Raw genomic sequence first — 13,606 nt, 5'->3', positions numbered from 1 at the left:
GCTGGGACCTCAACTTCTGATAATTTATATAAATGACTTGGATGAAGAGACTAAAAGTATCATAGTTAAATTTACTGATGACATAAAGGTAGAAGGAAAATAAACTTTTGAAGAGGATTCAATATTGTTGCACTGGGTTATAAATAGAATAAGGAAAAGGGCAAAAATATAGCAAATGGAGTATAACCGTAGAAAATATGAAATTGTCCTTTTTGTCAGGAAACATTATAATCTGATTATCCAAATGGTGAGATGTTGCAGAGCTCTGAGATGCCAAGGAGTCTGGGTGACCTTGAACATGAGTGTTAGTCTGCAAGTACAGTCAGTAATTCGGAATGATATAGTTTACTGCTGGAGGAGTTGAATTCAGAAGTAGGAGGGTTATGCCTCAGTTATTCAGGACACCAAGAGACCATATCTGGAGTCTAAATTTGTAACTCTATATGTTAAGTGATTTGAATGTCTGTCCCAAACTCTGCACTTCTGTAGCAAACTATACATTTCTTTGTGATTCGTAGTATTGAGAGGGATCAGACACTCAAAACGTCTCATGGGAAACATTTTTTAAAAGCTCTGGTGCAGAATCAGCATAAGGTGTTTAATGTTGTATCTAGCTGCATGAGCAATGGGCTCAGTGTTGCCCAAGCTAAACCTAATTGAAGAATATAAGATGCCAAAGGGGATTGACAAGGCAGGCATAGCAGATGTTCCGTGCTGTGGGGCAATCTGGAACAAGTGGTCATAGCTTTAGGATAAGGTGTAGCAGATATAGAACAGAAATGATGTAAAATTCCTTCTCTCAAAGGGTGGTGAACCTGTGGAATTTGCTTCCCCAGAGTGTGGTAGATGCTTGGACATTCAGTAAATTAGTAACAGGATTGAAAGGCTATGGAGAGCGGGAGGAAAGAGGAGTGGAGTCCAAGATGAGCTCAGCCATGATGGTATCAAAATGTTGGAGCAGGCTCGAGGGGCTGAATGGCCTCCTCATGCTCCCTGTTCTTATGTTCTCATGTTTAAGTGGTTTACAGACTGTGGCTGAAAGGTGAATACATTTCTACAGCAGGTATGGTATGATTAATTAGGTTGTTGTCACCCAGGAAAGCCAATTTGCAAACTGTCCATCACCTCAAATAATGGAGACACACTCATGATTTGATGATCGACTACTATTTTATCATCAAGAATTTAAAATGCTAATATTTGACATAAGTGTAGAAAATCTTCCTGTCCTTCTGTGAATGTAGTTATTCGTATACAGGTCCCACTCGCACTCAGCCACAATCTGGTACCTGGTTACTGTTTGAGGATGCACGGAGTGAGTGATGGTATATGGGAGGGGATATTCCAGTCGGATTGCCTAACCTGACAATTAAACACCCACACATACAAGTAGGAGTCACTGGTTAATGACCAGAAGAAGTAACCTGACTGATTTTCTTTGCAGGGCGAGCAGCGCTGAGGCAAATTGCACCATTAACTTCATTTTCGCTAAAGTTGGATAGAATTATATATCAGAACCACATAGGATTGCAATTTGGCAGGTGGGTAATATAAATCAGAGAACAAAGTTGATCTGGTTTGCAAATGTTCAGTAGTCTATGTCCTTAAGTATATTTTCCTCCAATGAACTGTGTCAATTGTAAAATCTGTTTGAGTACAGTAGCTAATGAGCACTATTAAGCAAAATGTTTAATTAAGTAGTCATACCAAAACAGAATCATGCAAAATAACTGCATCAGGCAGCACCAAAACAAGCCAAGACAGATTCTTATCTGTGTACAGTTCTGGAATCCACATTGTCAGAGGGATGTGATAGCACTGGAGAGGGTACAGAGGAGATATGCCAGGATATTGCCTGGACTGGAGAGTTTCAGTTACGAAGGGACATTGGACAGACTGGTATTGTTTTCCTTAGAGAAGGGGAGAATGGAGAGGGTGCAGGGAGGGAAAGGTGATTAAAATTATGAAGGTGTAGACAGGTAGTCACAAATATTTTTTTTTTCCCTTGATAGAGGAATCAATGACCAGGTATATGGATTTAAGGTAAAAGGCAGAAGGTTTAGAGGGGATGTGAAGAAAAATATTTTCACCCAGAGTGTGGTAGGCATCTGGAGCTCACTGCCTGTCAGTGGTTGAGGCAGAAACCCTCAGAACATTGAGGAGGAAGTATTTCGATGTGTATTTGCAATGTCAAGGCAGAAAAGGCTGCGGGCCAATTGTTGGACAATGGGTTTACAATAGTTGGGCAATTGTTTTTGATCAGTTTGGATGTAATGGGCTGAAGGTTCTTTTTGTGTGCTGTAGATCTCTAAAACTTGTGGCTGAAAGGAAATTGACGAAGTTAGTGCTGGTAATTCTATAATGGGATGATGGCGTTCTTGAGCAACCCCACGTTATAGAAAAATCTCGCTTTAGAAACAGCGCTTAAAATGTTGGCGATGTAATCACATTGCAGCTAACACACTTTTTAAAGTTTTGCACTTTAGGAAACAGTGTCCCCAGTTAATCAATCACGGTACAGTGAATTCACATTTAATGAAAAGCATGTTATAATGGAATGACCTGCATTGAGGATTAAGAGATATTTTGAACATGGGGAATGGGATGTTGTCAGGGCCAATGGTAACCTTTAAAGCATAATTGAAAACTGAACTTCAGAAACATTGTTGTTTAAGATGTAAAGGAGGATTTATTTCTTTGTTCCTCCAGATCATCTCCTTGTTTTGGCAACAGATGTGTTTTCCATTGAGATGGGAAATTGATTGGATAGGCTGGAAGTGCTGCATATCATAGAATTAGCTTATGGCATAAGGCTACCTCTGAAGGTTCAAAGTACAAAGCAGATTGATTACATTAAAGGGATTTAGACCAATTAAACAGATGGGTTGATAAACAACAGATGGATTTTAATGTGGATAAATACAAGGTAGTTCACCTCAGAACAATAAACAACATGGAAACCTCAATGGTCGTTCATTAGTGAGGGTTGAAAATGGGAAGGATTTGAGCATGACTGTGTTCAGCCAGCATAATGATTTCAGCAAATACAGAGAATCATTTCAGGAGAACATCAGAAGCAATGTTCCCTCTAGGCTGCATGCACACACACAGCCACTTCAATATTCCACACACGGAGACTGGAGTGCAACCCAGCTCGCAGTATTCACTTCTGGTTCCAGAAGTTTCTGCCACACACAGATTGGAGAAAATAAAATTAGAGAGAACCCTAATCAGTCGGCCATTGGATTATACACAAGGGTGACTTACATGGATGCCCTAGAACCTTGGGTAGACTGTAAGACACAGGAGCAGAAGTAGGGCCACTCAGCCCATCGGGTCTGCTCTACCAGTCAATGAGATCAAGGCTGACCTGATAGCTCACAACTCCATTTTCCTACCTTTTCTCTATCACTCTTAATTCCCTTACTGATTAAAAACCTGTCGGTCTCAGCCTTGAATATATTCAAAGACCCAGCCTCAACAACCCCCTGTGGTAAGGCATTCACAGATTCACAATTCTCAGAGGGAAGACATTCTCCCTCCTTAATCGTCAAATCCCTCATTCTGAAATGACGCCCTCCCTCCCTCTTAGTATCTTCCCTGTCAAATCCACTAAGAATCTCACTGATTGCTACCTCTCATTCTTCTAAACTCCTCTTCCTTTTCTGATATTTAATGAAACCCTTGCTGTTTATTTATATATTACTTGTAAGTTTATCCTAAGGGTTTATCTTCTCCCTTTTGTTAGCTCATTTCAGAATATTGTTGTCCAGGTTTTGTGACTGTGTCCTTGTGGAAAGAGATCGGAGAAAATTGAACAAGCTGATCCCACACTTAAGACACTAAAAAAAACACTGTAAGGAACAATGAACATTGGGATCCAATTACTAAATCTATGCAATGAGTATTATATGACATCACAGCACTGAAGTCTGGGATCAGCAACACTGGTAATCAGGGCAGGATCATTATCAACCCATTTAACTGAATCCGTGGATTTCCTGGGATTGGGGTGACCTTTCCTTTGAAAGCCATTGGCAGATTCATGTCCCCCGCAATTAGGAAGTCAGAACGTTGGACAGGGAATTAACAGGCCCAGGTAGTCAGGTCCTTCCTACCAACAAGGAGCTAGCAGGTGCTGTGTGGGAAGGAATTACTTTTAAAAACATCTTGTGACTCAATTTTTAAGGCTGCCTGCCTCAGGATAGACATGCAAAAGAAGTCAGGAGATCCCGGTCCTGTAGTTCGAGTCTGTCGATTCTGTGATGATTGAACCAGCTCCCATTATTATGCCATAAAATGACAGCAGCAGAGTAGCAGCATATAGTGTGAGCTCCTCAGTTCATGAGTCCATTGCTTGTCTACTCAGTTGCCTTGACTATTTTCTTTTCCTTGTTTTCTATTGTGAAGGTCTTTCAGTTAGCATGTATACTATACTACAGATAAGTTCAAATTCACTCATCTTCATTTTGAAGGCTTCAGCCGTGAGCTTCTCCTGAGTGGCTGTTGTTTCTGGTGGTCTTTCTCAACGTGTTGGTCTCAGCCTGTGGTGCGGTCTCTGTTGGAGCGGTTGTCCCAGTTTGTGATCTTGGCAGCCGTCCAGCTTGAATCTGGATCTTTGTTGAGTATTTCTGGCTTGGTTTTTCTGATATCTCACTGTTTAGTTTTGTCCATGGGTGGTGGTCCAGTGATCCGATGGCCCAGGGGTTTTTATTTTGACTGGTGTTCTTGGCAGCTGTATTTCTTTGGAGGCTTTCGATCCAGTGATGTGACATTGCAGCGTTTCTGTTCTTGTCCCGACATGTCATTCTCATTGTGGATCTGCTTTCTTTGAGACCAGGAGCCTTTCAATGGACTTTGTTGAACTTTGTCTTATATTAACTTATTTTTTACTTAATTCTGTGACTTGTGTTTTTATCATAACTTCTGTCATTGCAGGTGCCATGGTAGGGTGACTTAGAACACTTTTCATTGTATTTTTACTGTTAAATTCTAATTCTAATTCTAATTTGTTCCAGCCCATCCTGTCCACTCACATTCAGCATGAGAATTGCTCCATTCCATATTATAGAGCTCCCTTATAAAACTGAGGAGCAATCAATGCACAAGCTGGAAACGTGTTTCGGAGGGTGATGACTTCCTGTGAATGAGTGCCTGTTATCGAATCAAATTGTCTGCTTATAGAATCTTTACAGATAACTTCTTTTTCTCTCCCGCTTATCTCACCTGCACACAATCTATAGGCATGAACAGAATCTATTCCCTTCAGAATTTTAAAGGCATCTATCAGATTGAATCAAAATCAGTGCTTTTCCAAGATTAAAAATCTCAATTTTTCTAAGCCCATGCTGACTATTAATGGTATTACTACGGTAATATGGATCACTCAGAAACATCTTCAGTTGGGAAACTGATGTAAAACAGCCTTATTAAAACTCAGCTCTGTGGTGGGCTCCTACTCGACTACACTTAACTGCCATCTTCTGTTCCATCATTCTTATCTTCTCTAATTACAGATGTAATTGCTATTAAACTGTGTCTGGTTCCCACCCCAATTCAGTATTTCTGTTAAACTGAATTAAACTGTATCAGTTAAATTGTTAAACTGCAGATCACACTAAAGTCGGTGGAGTAATGGACAGTGTGGAAGAATGTTGCAGGTTGTGGGGGACTTGGATAAACTGCGGAATTGAGAGGTGGTGAATGGAGTCCAATGCTGATAAATGTGAGGTGATTCACTTTGGGAAGAATAACAGGAAGGCAGAATACAGGGTCAATGGAAAGATTCTTGGTGTCCATGTGCATAGTTCCCTGGAAGTTACTACCCAGGTTGATAAGAAGGCATACAGTGTGTTAGGTTTCATTGGTAGAGGGATTGAATTCCGGAGTCGTGATGTCATGCTGCAACTGTACAAAATGCTAGTGCGGCTTCACTTGGAATATTGTGTACAGTTCTGGTCACCCCATTACAGGAAGGATGTGGAAGCTTTGGAAAAGGTGCAGAGGAGATTTACCAGGATGTTGTCAGGTCTGGAATGAAGGCCTTATGAAGAAAGGCTGAGGGATTGGGTCTGTTCTCATTGGAGAGGAGAAGACTAAGAGGCAATTTAGTAGAGGCATACAAGATGATCAGAGGATTAGATAAGGTGGACAGTGAGAGTCTTTCTCCTAAGATGATGATATCGGCTTGTACGAGGGGTGCAAATTGAGGGGTGATAGATTTAAGACAGCTGTCAGAGGCAGGTTCTTTATTCGGAGAGTGGTAAGGGCGTGGAATGCCCTACCTTCTAATGTAGTCAACTCAGTCGCATTAGGGGCATTTAAACAGACCTTAAGCATATGGATGATGATGGGATAGTGTAGGGGATTGGGGTCAGATTAGTTCACATGTTGGCACAACATCGAGGGCCAAAGGGCCTGTTCTACGCTGTGTTGTTCTATGTTCTATGTTCTATGTAAAGGAGCAAAAGAATCAGCAGCTATCGTAACATGATGTAGGAAGATGTAAACTTGTCCACTTTTCAGGGAGAACAAATGTTGGTATTGCTGGCTAGGCCAGTGTTTATTGCCCAGAGGGCATTTCAGAATCAACCATATTGCCTTCCCTAAAGGACATTAGTGCACCTGATGGGTTTTTTCAGTAATGTAAGGGGATCTAGGTATCCTGGCATATGTGTCCCTAAAAGTTAGTGTGCAAGTGCAGAAAGTGATTAGGAAAGCAAATCAAGAGGTGGGGTTTATTGCAAGGGGAATGGAATATAAAAATATATAAGGAGGTATATACGCCAGGAGCAACATTAGGCCAACCTAAAAATGAGCTTTCAACCTGGTGAAGCCACCAAACAGGACTACCCATGTGCCAAACAGCATAAGCAGCAAGTGATAGACAGAGCTATGCAATCCCACAACCAACGGATCAGATCGAAGCTCTGTAGTTGTGCCACATCTAATCGTGAATGGTGGTGAACAGTTAAACAACTCACTGGAGAAGGAGGAGGCTCCACAAATATCCCCATCCTCAATGATGGAAGAGTACATCACTTCAGAGCAAACGGTAAGGCTGAAACCTTTGCAGAAATCTTCAGCTAGAAGTGCTGAGTGGATGATCCATCTCCGCCTCTTCCAGAGGTCCCCAGCGTCACAGATCCCAGTCTTCATCCAATTTGATTCACTCCACATGAAATCAAGAAACGGTGAAGACACTGGATACTGTAAAGGAAACAGGCCCTGACAACATTCCAGCAATAGGACTGAAGACTTGTGCTCCTGTACTTGCCGTTCCCCTCGCCAAGCTGTTCCAGTACAGTTACAACACTGGCATCTACCCGACAATGTGGAAAATTGTCCAGATATGTCCTGTACATAAAAAGCAGGACAAATCCAACCCAGCCAATTTCCACCCCGTCAGTCTACTTTCGATCATCAGTTATGGGATGGTAGGTGATAATAACAGTGCTGTCAAGCAGCACCTGCTCAGTGACGCCCAGTTTGGGTTCTGTCAAGGCCACTCAGCTCCTGACCTCATTACAGTCTTGGTTCAAACATGGACAAAAGGGCTGTATTCCAGAGGGGAGGGGAGAGGGACAGCCTTGACATCAAGAGTACATTTAACTAAGTGTGGCATCACGGTGCTCCAGCCAAACTGGAATCAATGGGTATCAGGGGACAAACTTTCCGGTGTTTGGAGTCATACCTGAAACATAGGAAGGTGGTTGTGATTGTTGGAGGTCAATCATCTCAGCTCCAGGACATCTCTGCAGGAGTTCCTCAGGGTAGTGTCCTGGGGCCAACCATCTTCAGCTGCTTCATCAATGACCTTCCCTCCATCACAAGGTCAGAAGTGAGGATGTTCACCAATGATTGCACTATGTTCAGCACCATTCATGACTCCTCAGATACTGAAGCACTCCATGTCTAAATGCAATAAAATCTGGACAAAGTCCAGGCTTGGGCTGACAAGTGACATTCACACCACACAAATGCCAGGTTCTGACCATCACCAGTAAGTGACAATCTTATTACCACCCCTTGACATTCAATGGTATTACCATCATGGAATCCCCAGTATCAACATCCTGGGGGTTATCATTGACCAGAAACTCAACTGGACTTGCCACATAAGCACAATGTCTACAAGAACAGGTCAGAGGTTAGGAATACTGCAGCAAGTAACTCCCCTCCTGACTCCCCAAAGCCTGTCCACCGTCTACAAGGCACAGTCAGGAATATCCTGGAAAACCCCCCATTTGCCTGGATGGGAGCATCTCCAACAACACTCAAAAAGTTTGACACCATCCAGGACAAAGCAGCCCGCTTGATTGGCACCACATCCACAAATATCTCCTCCCTCCACCACTGGTGCTCAGTAGCATCAGTGTACTTTCTCCAATGTGCACTGCAGAAATTCACCAAAGATCCTCAAACAGCACTTTCCAAACCCATGACCACTTCCATCTAGAAGGACAAGGGCAGCAGATAATTGGGAAAACCACCACCTTTAAGTTCATCTCCAAGCCACTCACCATCTTGACTGGAAATATATCGCTGGGTCAAAATCCTGAAATTCCCTTCCTTGGGCATTGTGGGTCAACCCTCAACAGGTGGACTGCAGCGGTTTGAGAGGGAGCTTATCCCTATCTTCTCAAGGGGCAACTGGGAATGGGCAATAAAATGCTGGCCCAGCCAACAACACCCACATTCCACAAAATGAATTTTAAAAAGTTTACTGCAAATGTAGAGTACCTTGGTGAGGCTACATCGGGAGTATTGGGTGAGGGTTATAGGATAAAGATGACTGACTCGACCCTGTTTTAACAGCTATCTCGCAACTTCTGTGTCCAGTTTCCTTGCGTGAATCCTGAAAATGATCAGACTTTTTGAATGTAGTTTCACAGTTTTTGTTTCATTTTGGGATTTTGACCCAATCTTTGATTTCTGGCTTGTTTCCCTCCTCTTCTGAAAGTCTGTGTCATTCTGAAATATGGCTTTTGAGATTCCCGTCCCTGTCAGATGTTCAACTGGCCATCCTGCATATGGAAGCTGATGTAGTGAAGCTTGTCTTTCGGGTTTGAATAGCCAGTACTGAGACTTGTTCACTTTGCAGCGGGAATGAATGATGTGGAAATTCTGGGTTGTCTCATACACAATTCTTAAGCCCAATGAAACAGAGTATTTGCATCTCTGTTGTTGTTATGGGCGGCACGGTGGCACAGTGGTTAGCACTGCTGTCTCACAGCGCCTGAGACCCGGGTTCAATTCCCGCCTCAGGCGACTGACTGTGTGGAGTTTGCACGTTCTCCCTGTGTCTGCGTGGGTTTCCTCCGGGTGCTCCGGTTTCCTCCCACAGTCCAAAGATGTGCAGGTCAGGTGAATTGGCCATGCTAAATTGCCCGTAGTGTTAGGTAAGGGGTAGATGTAGATGTATGGGGTAGGGGTAGGGGTATGGGTGGGTTACGCTTCGGCGGGGCGGTGTGGACTTGTTGGGCCGAAGGGCCTGTTTCCACACTGTAAGTAATCTAATCTAATCTAACTTAACAGAGTTTGCAGAACAGAGCCTGAACCTTAGACATAACATGGCAGAATGGACAACACTTTCCAAATTGGACCTTTTGGGAACAATGCTGTGACTTTAGGCCATGGGTAGATTTATTGAGTGACTTTGGGCTGCATTAGCATTCTTCCTTGGAATCCAAAGGTCAAAGATCCAGCTCAGAGTCTTGAGCATATAACCAAGGCAGACAGTTCAGTGTCAGAGGGGGCACCTTTCTGATCAGTCATCAAACCAAAGCATCATCTATTTCAGTTTAAAAGAGAAAAATGTCAGGAAGCTCTTTAAAGATGAGCAAAAGAGTTTTCTCACTGTGTAAATGAATAGTTGTCTCTCAAACCATGACACTTAAATGAGGTTCTCTAGTCACTTGTTTCTTGACTCTCTGTGAGAGGTTTGTCCCTGATTTCAGAGGCTGACCTGGAGGGGTAGGATCAGCCTTTACCACAATGTCCATCCATTGCTGAATTAATCTTTTGATTCAATATTAGAGAAAACTGATCATACCTTTTTTAAGTCCATTTTATTTTGACAATTTGCCCATTTTTACCCCTGCATATTAAGGCTGGGCATTCCACAACATATTTTGATGGCTGCATCAATATTCCAAATATGGCTCCAAATAAGGTGTTTTATTCTTTAGTTTACAGAGTGGAGATTTACTAGCCTATTTTGACTCTGTAAATGCTCTCGGTGTAACACAATTACCTTCTTGATATAAAAGCAGGGGATGTAACTGACAACAGAGTCATAGAGTCATAGAGATGTACAGCATGGAAACAGATCCTTTGGTCCAACCCGTCCATGCCGACCAGATATCCCAACCCAATCTAGTCCCACTTGCCAGCACCCAGCCCATATCCCTCCAAACCCTTCCTATTCATAAACCCATCCAGGTGCCTTTTAAATGTTGCAATTGTATCAGCCTCCACCACTTCCTCTGGCAGATCATTTCACATACCTTTTGCACGAAAAGGTTGCCTCTTGCATGTCATTTATATCTTTTCCCTCCCACCCCAAGGAAAAGACCCTGTCTATTTATCCTATCCATGCCCCTCAGGATTTTATAAACTTCTATAAGATCACCTCCGACACTCCAGGGAAAACAGCTCCAGCCTATTCAACCTCTCCCTACAGCTCGAATCCTCCAACCCTGGCAACATCCTTGTAAATCTTTTCAGGACCCTTTCAAAGTTCACAACATCTTTTTGATAGGAAGGAGACCAGAATTGCATGCAACATTCCAAAAGTGGCCTAACCAATGTCCTGTACAGCTGCAACATGGCCTCCCAACTCCTGTACTCAATACTCTGACCAATGAAAGAAAGCATACCAAATGCCTTTTTCACTATCCTATCCACCTGCAACTCTACTTTCAAGGAGCTATGAACCTGTACTCCAAGATCTCTTTGTTCAGCAACACTCCCTAGGATCTGACCATGAAGTGCATAAGTCCTGATAAGAATTGCTTTCCCAAAATGCAGCACCTCATGTTTATCTAAATTAAACTCCATCTGCCACTTCTCAGCCCATTCACCCATTTGATCATGATCCTGTTTAATCCGAGGTAACCTCTTTGGCTGTCCACTACACCTCCAACTTTGTTGACATCTGCAAGCTTACTAACTATATCTCTTATGCACACATCCAAATCATATAAGTGACAAAAAGTAGTGAACCCAGCACCGATCCTTGTGGCACTCCACTGATCACAGGCCTCCAGTCTGAAAAATAACCCTCCGCCATCATCCTCTGCCTTTCTGAAGTCCATATAGATCACATCTACAGCTCTGCCCTCATCAATCCTCTTTGTTACTTATTCAAAAAACTCAATCAAGTTTATGAGACATGATTTCCCACGCACAAAGCCATGTTGACAATCCCTAATCAGTCCTTGCCTTTCCAAATACATGTACATCCTGTCCCTCAGGGTTCTCTCCAACAACTTGCCCACCACCGTAATCAGGCTCACCGGTCTATAGTTCCCTGGCTTGTCCTTATCACCTTTCTTAAACAGTGGCACCACATTTGCCAATTTCCAGTCTTCTGGCACCTCACCTGTGACTATCGATAATACAAATGTCTCAGCAAGGGGCCCAGCAATCACTTTCCTCACTCCCCACAAAGTTCGAGGGTACACCTGATCAGGTCCTGGGGATTTATCCACTTTTATGCATTTCAAGACATCCAGCTGGGTGTGTCAGCCACTGAGGTAGAAGCAGGCAGATGTTAACACCTGTACTGCCAGTGGACAGTCTTTCTTGCAGCAAGGTCTTTTTAATTACCAGGCAGAGAGACTATTTAAACTAATTCCTGTGAAGTACAGCAAATAGAATTCAAGACCACACCTGAAGCAACTTCCTATGAATAAAACAGGCTGATTTATCCAAGGAAACGTAATGAGTGCAGGCCAGTTCCACACACATTTTCTGTTTATGACTTGAATGCAATCTTCTACATCAGTGTGTATCTGTGGAGAAATAAACCAATCAGCTCCATTCTATCTGAGATTTATATTGTCACTATTTGCAGTCATATTGCTGTGGTTCCAGAATGTTCCAGCATTCACCAGCTTTCTAAAATGCCTTATTTATTTAGACAGAGCAGAGAAACAATCACAGGTATTCCTGATTTTATATATTTAAAAGCTTTTTATTGCTTCTTTCCTGTTTGGGCCACTGAACATCAGCCATTGACGGGGGATATTCTGTATCGGACACAAACACAGTATTTTAGTTACAATGTGCTCAGCAGGATTGAGGGCCGCACCAAGATTCAAACAGAAACACAGAGACTCGCATCCATTCCCAGCAGCAATGCTAGTTTTAGAAATGTCTGAGGAAATCATTGCTGAAATGTCTCTCAGTGCCTTCTCTCTGCCTTCTTCATTTTAGTTTTGAAATCAAAGCCATCAACAATTACGGTCCTAGAATGTTAAAGGAACAGAAGCTTTAAGTCACTGTTCCATTTACTAGGGACTGACAGTAAGCTGAATTTGTGTAATTCACCTGCAAGGCTCAAGTCAGGAGTGTGATGGAATTCTCCCCACTTGCCAGGATGGGGCCAGTCCCAACAACACTCAAAAAACTTGACACAATCCAGAACAAAGCAGCTCACTTGATTGGCACTGCACCCACTCCCTCCACCACTGGTGCTCAGTAGCAGCAGTATGTACTATCTACAAGATGCACTGCAGAAATTCACCAAAGACCCTCAGACAGCACCTTCCAAACCCACAACCACTTCCATCTAGAAGGACAAGGGCAGCTGATACATGGGGACATCACCCCCCTGTAAGTTCCCCTCCAAACCACTCACCATCTCAACTCAGAAATATATCACCGGTCCATCAGTGTCACTAGGTCAGAATCCTGGAATTTCCTGCCTAAGAGCATTGTGGGTCAACTTATAGCATATGGACTGCAGCGGTTCAAGAAAGAATCTCACTCCCACCTTCTCAAGGGCAACTAGGGACAGGCAGTAAATTCTGGGTCCACAACCTGTTAATGAATAAACAAATGGCTTCCATGGATATTTCGTGAAATGTTACAGATTTACAGGGATGTGAATTCTTCAAACTTCAGTCTCTGAGCTTTAAATTGGTTAAAAAGCCAATCTTTAATAAGAGTTTTCTACAAATGAAAAATACTTTGAAAAGATTTGTCCCATATCCAAAGCGATAGTGAAAGTAAAGAGATTGAACACAAAGGGAAACAAGTTATTTCGAACAAATGAAAGAAATAAGAAGGAAGCAACATTGCGAGTTTTACTAGTTCCCACTGCTGGTGACTGGTTACCACTGCGTACTGTCAAATTCTAGCACTGGTCATTACTACTTCTTTCCAAAGTAAGGCCACATTCCCTGATCATACACTCTGTGCCAAGGTTGGCGAATCAGTCAAACCATCTTGGACATCTAACCCTGACCAGCACTGTCCACAACTGCCGGAGCACTACATCAGTGTGATTAGCCCCAGAATTGAACTTCTTTGCTCTCTGTCAGTCTGTCTGTCTGCCTCTCTCTCTTTCTCTCTCCCCCTTTGTCTCTCTCCCTCTAAG

The 13,606-nt window shown here is 42.8% G+C and overlaps 1 protein-coding gene across 8 annotated transcripts in view; it reads left to right on the top strand.

Annotated features, from left to right (window-relative positions):
* Nucleotides 1-13,606, top strand: part of rap1gapa (RAP1 GTPase activating protein a) — a 558,062-nt gene that overhangs the window by 78,741 nt on the left and 465,715 nt on the right. For 5 of the 8 annotated variants that reach the window (XM_072585950.1, XM_072585942.1, XM_072585954.1 and 2 more), the window contains exon 2: nt 1,445-1,541. The exons of the other annotated variants lie outside the window; for them this stretch is intronic. The gene's annotated coding sequence lies outside the window, so the exon portion shown is untranslated. The remainder of the gene's footprint in view (nt 1-1,444; nt 1,542-13,606) is intronic. 8 annotated transcript variants of the gene reach the window in all.

This window comes from Chiloscyllium punctatum, chromosome 16 (assembly GCF_047496795.1).
Source record: "Chiloscyllium punctatum isolate Juve2018m chromosome 16, sChiPun1.3, whole genome shotgun sequence".
Lineage (NCBI taxonomy): Eukaryota > Metazoa > Chordata > Chondrichthyes > Orectolobiformes > Hemiscylliidae > Chiloscyllium > Chiloscyllium punctatum.
This window is presented reverse-complemented; position numbering and strand designations above follow the sequence as displayed.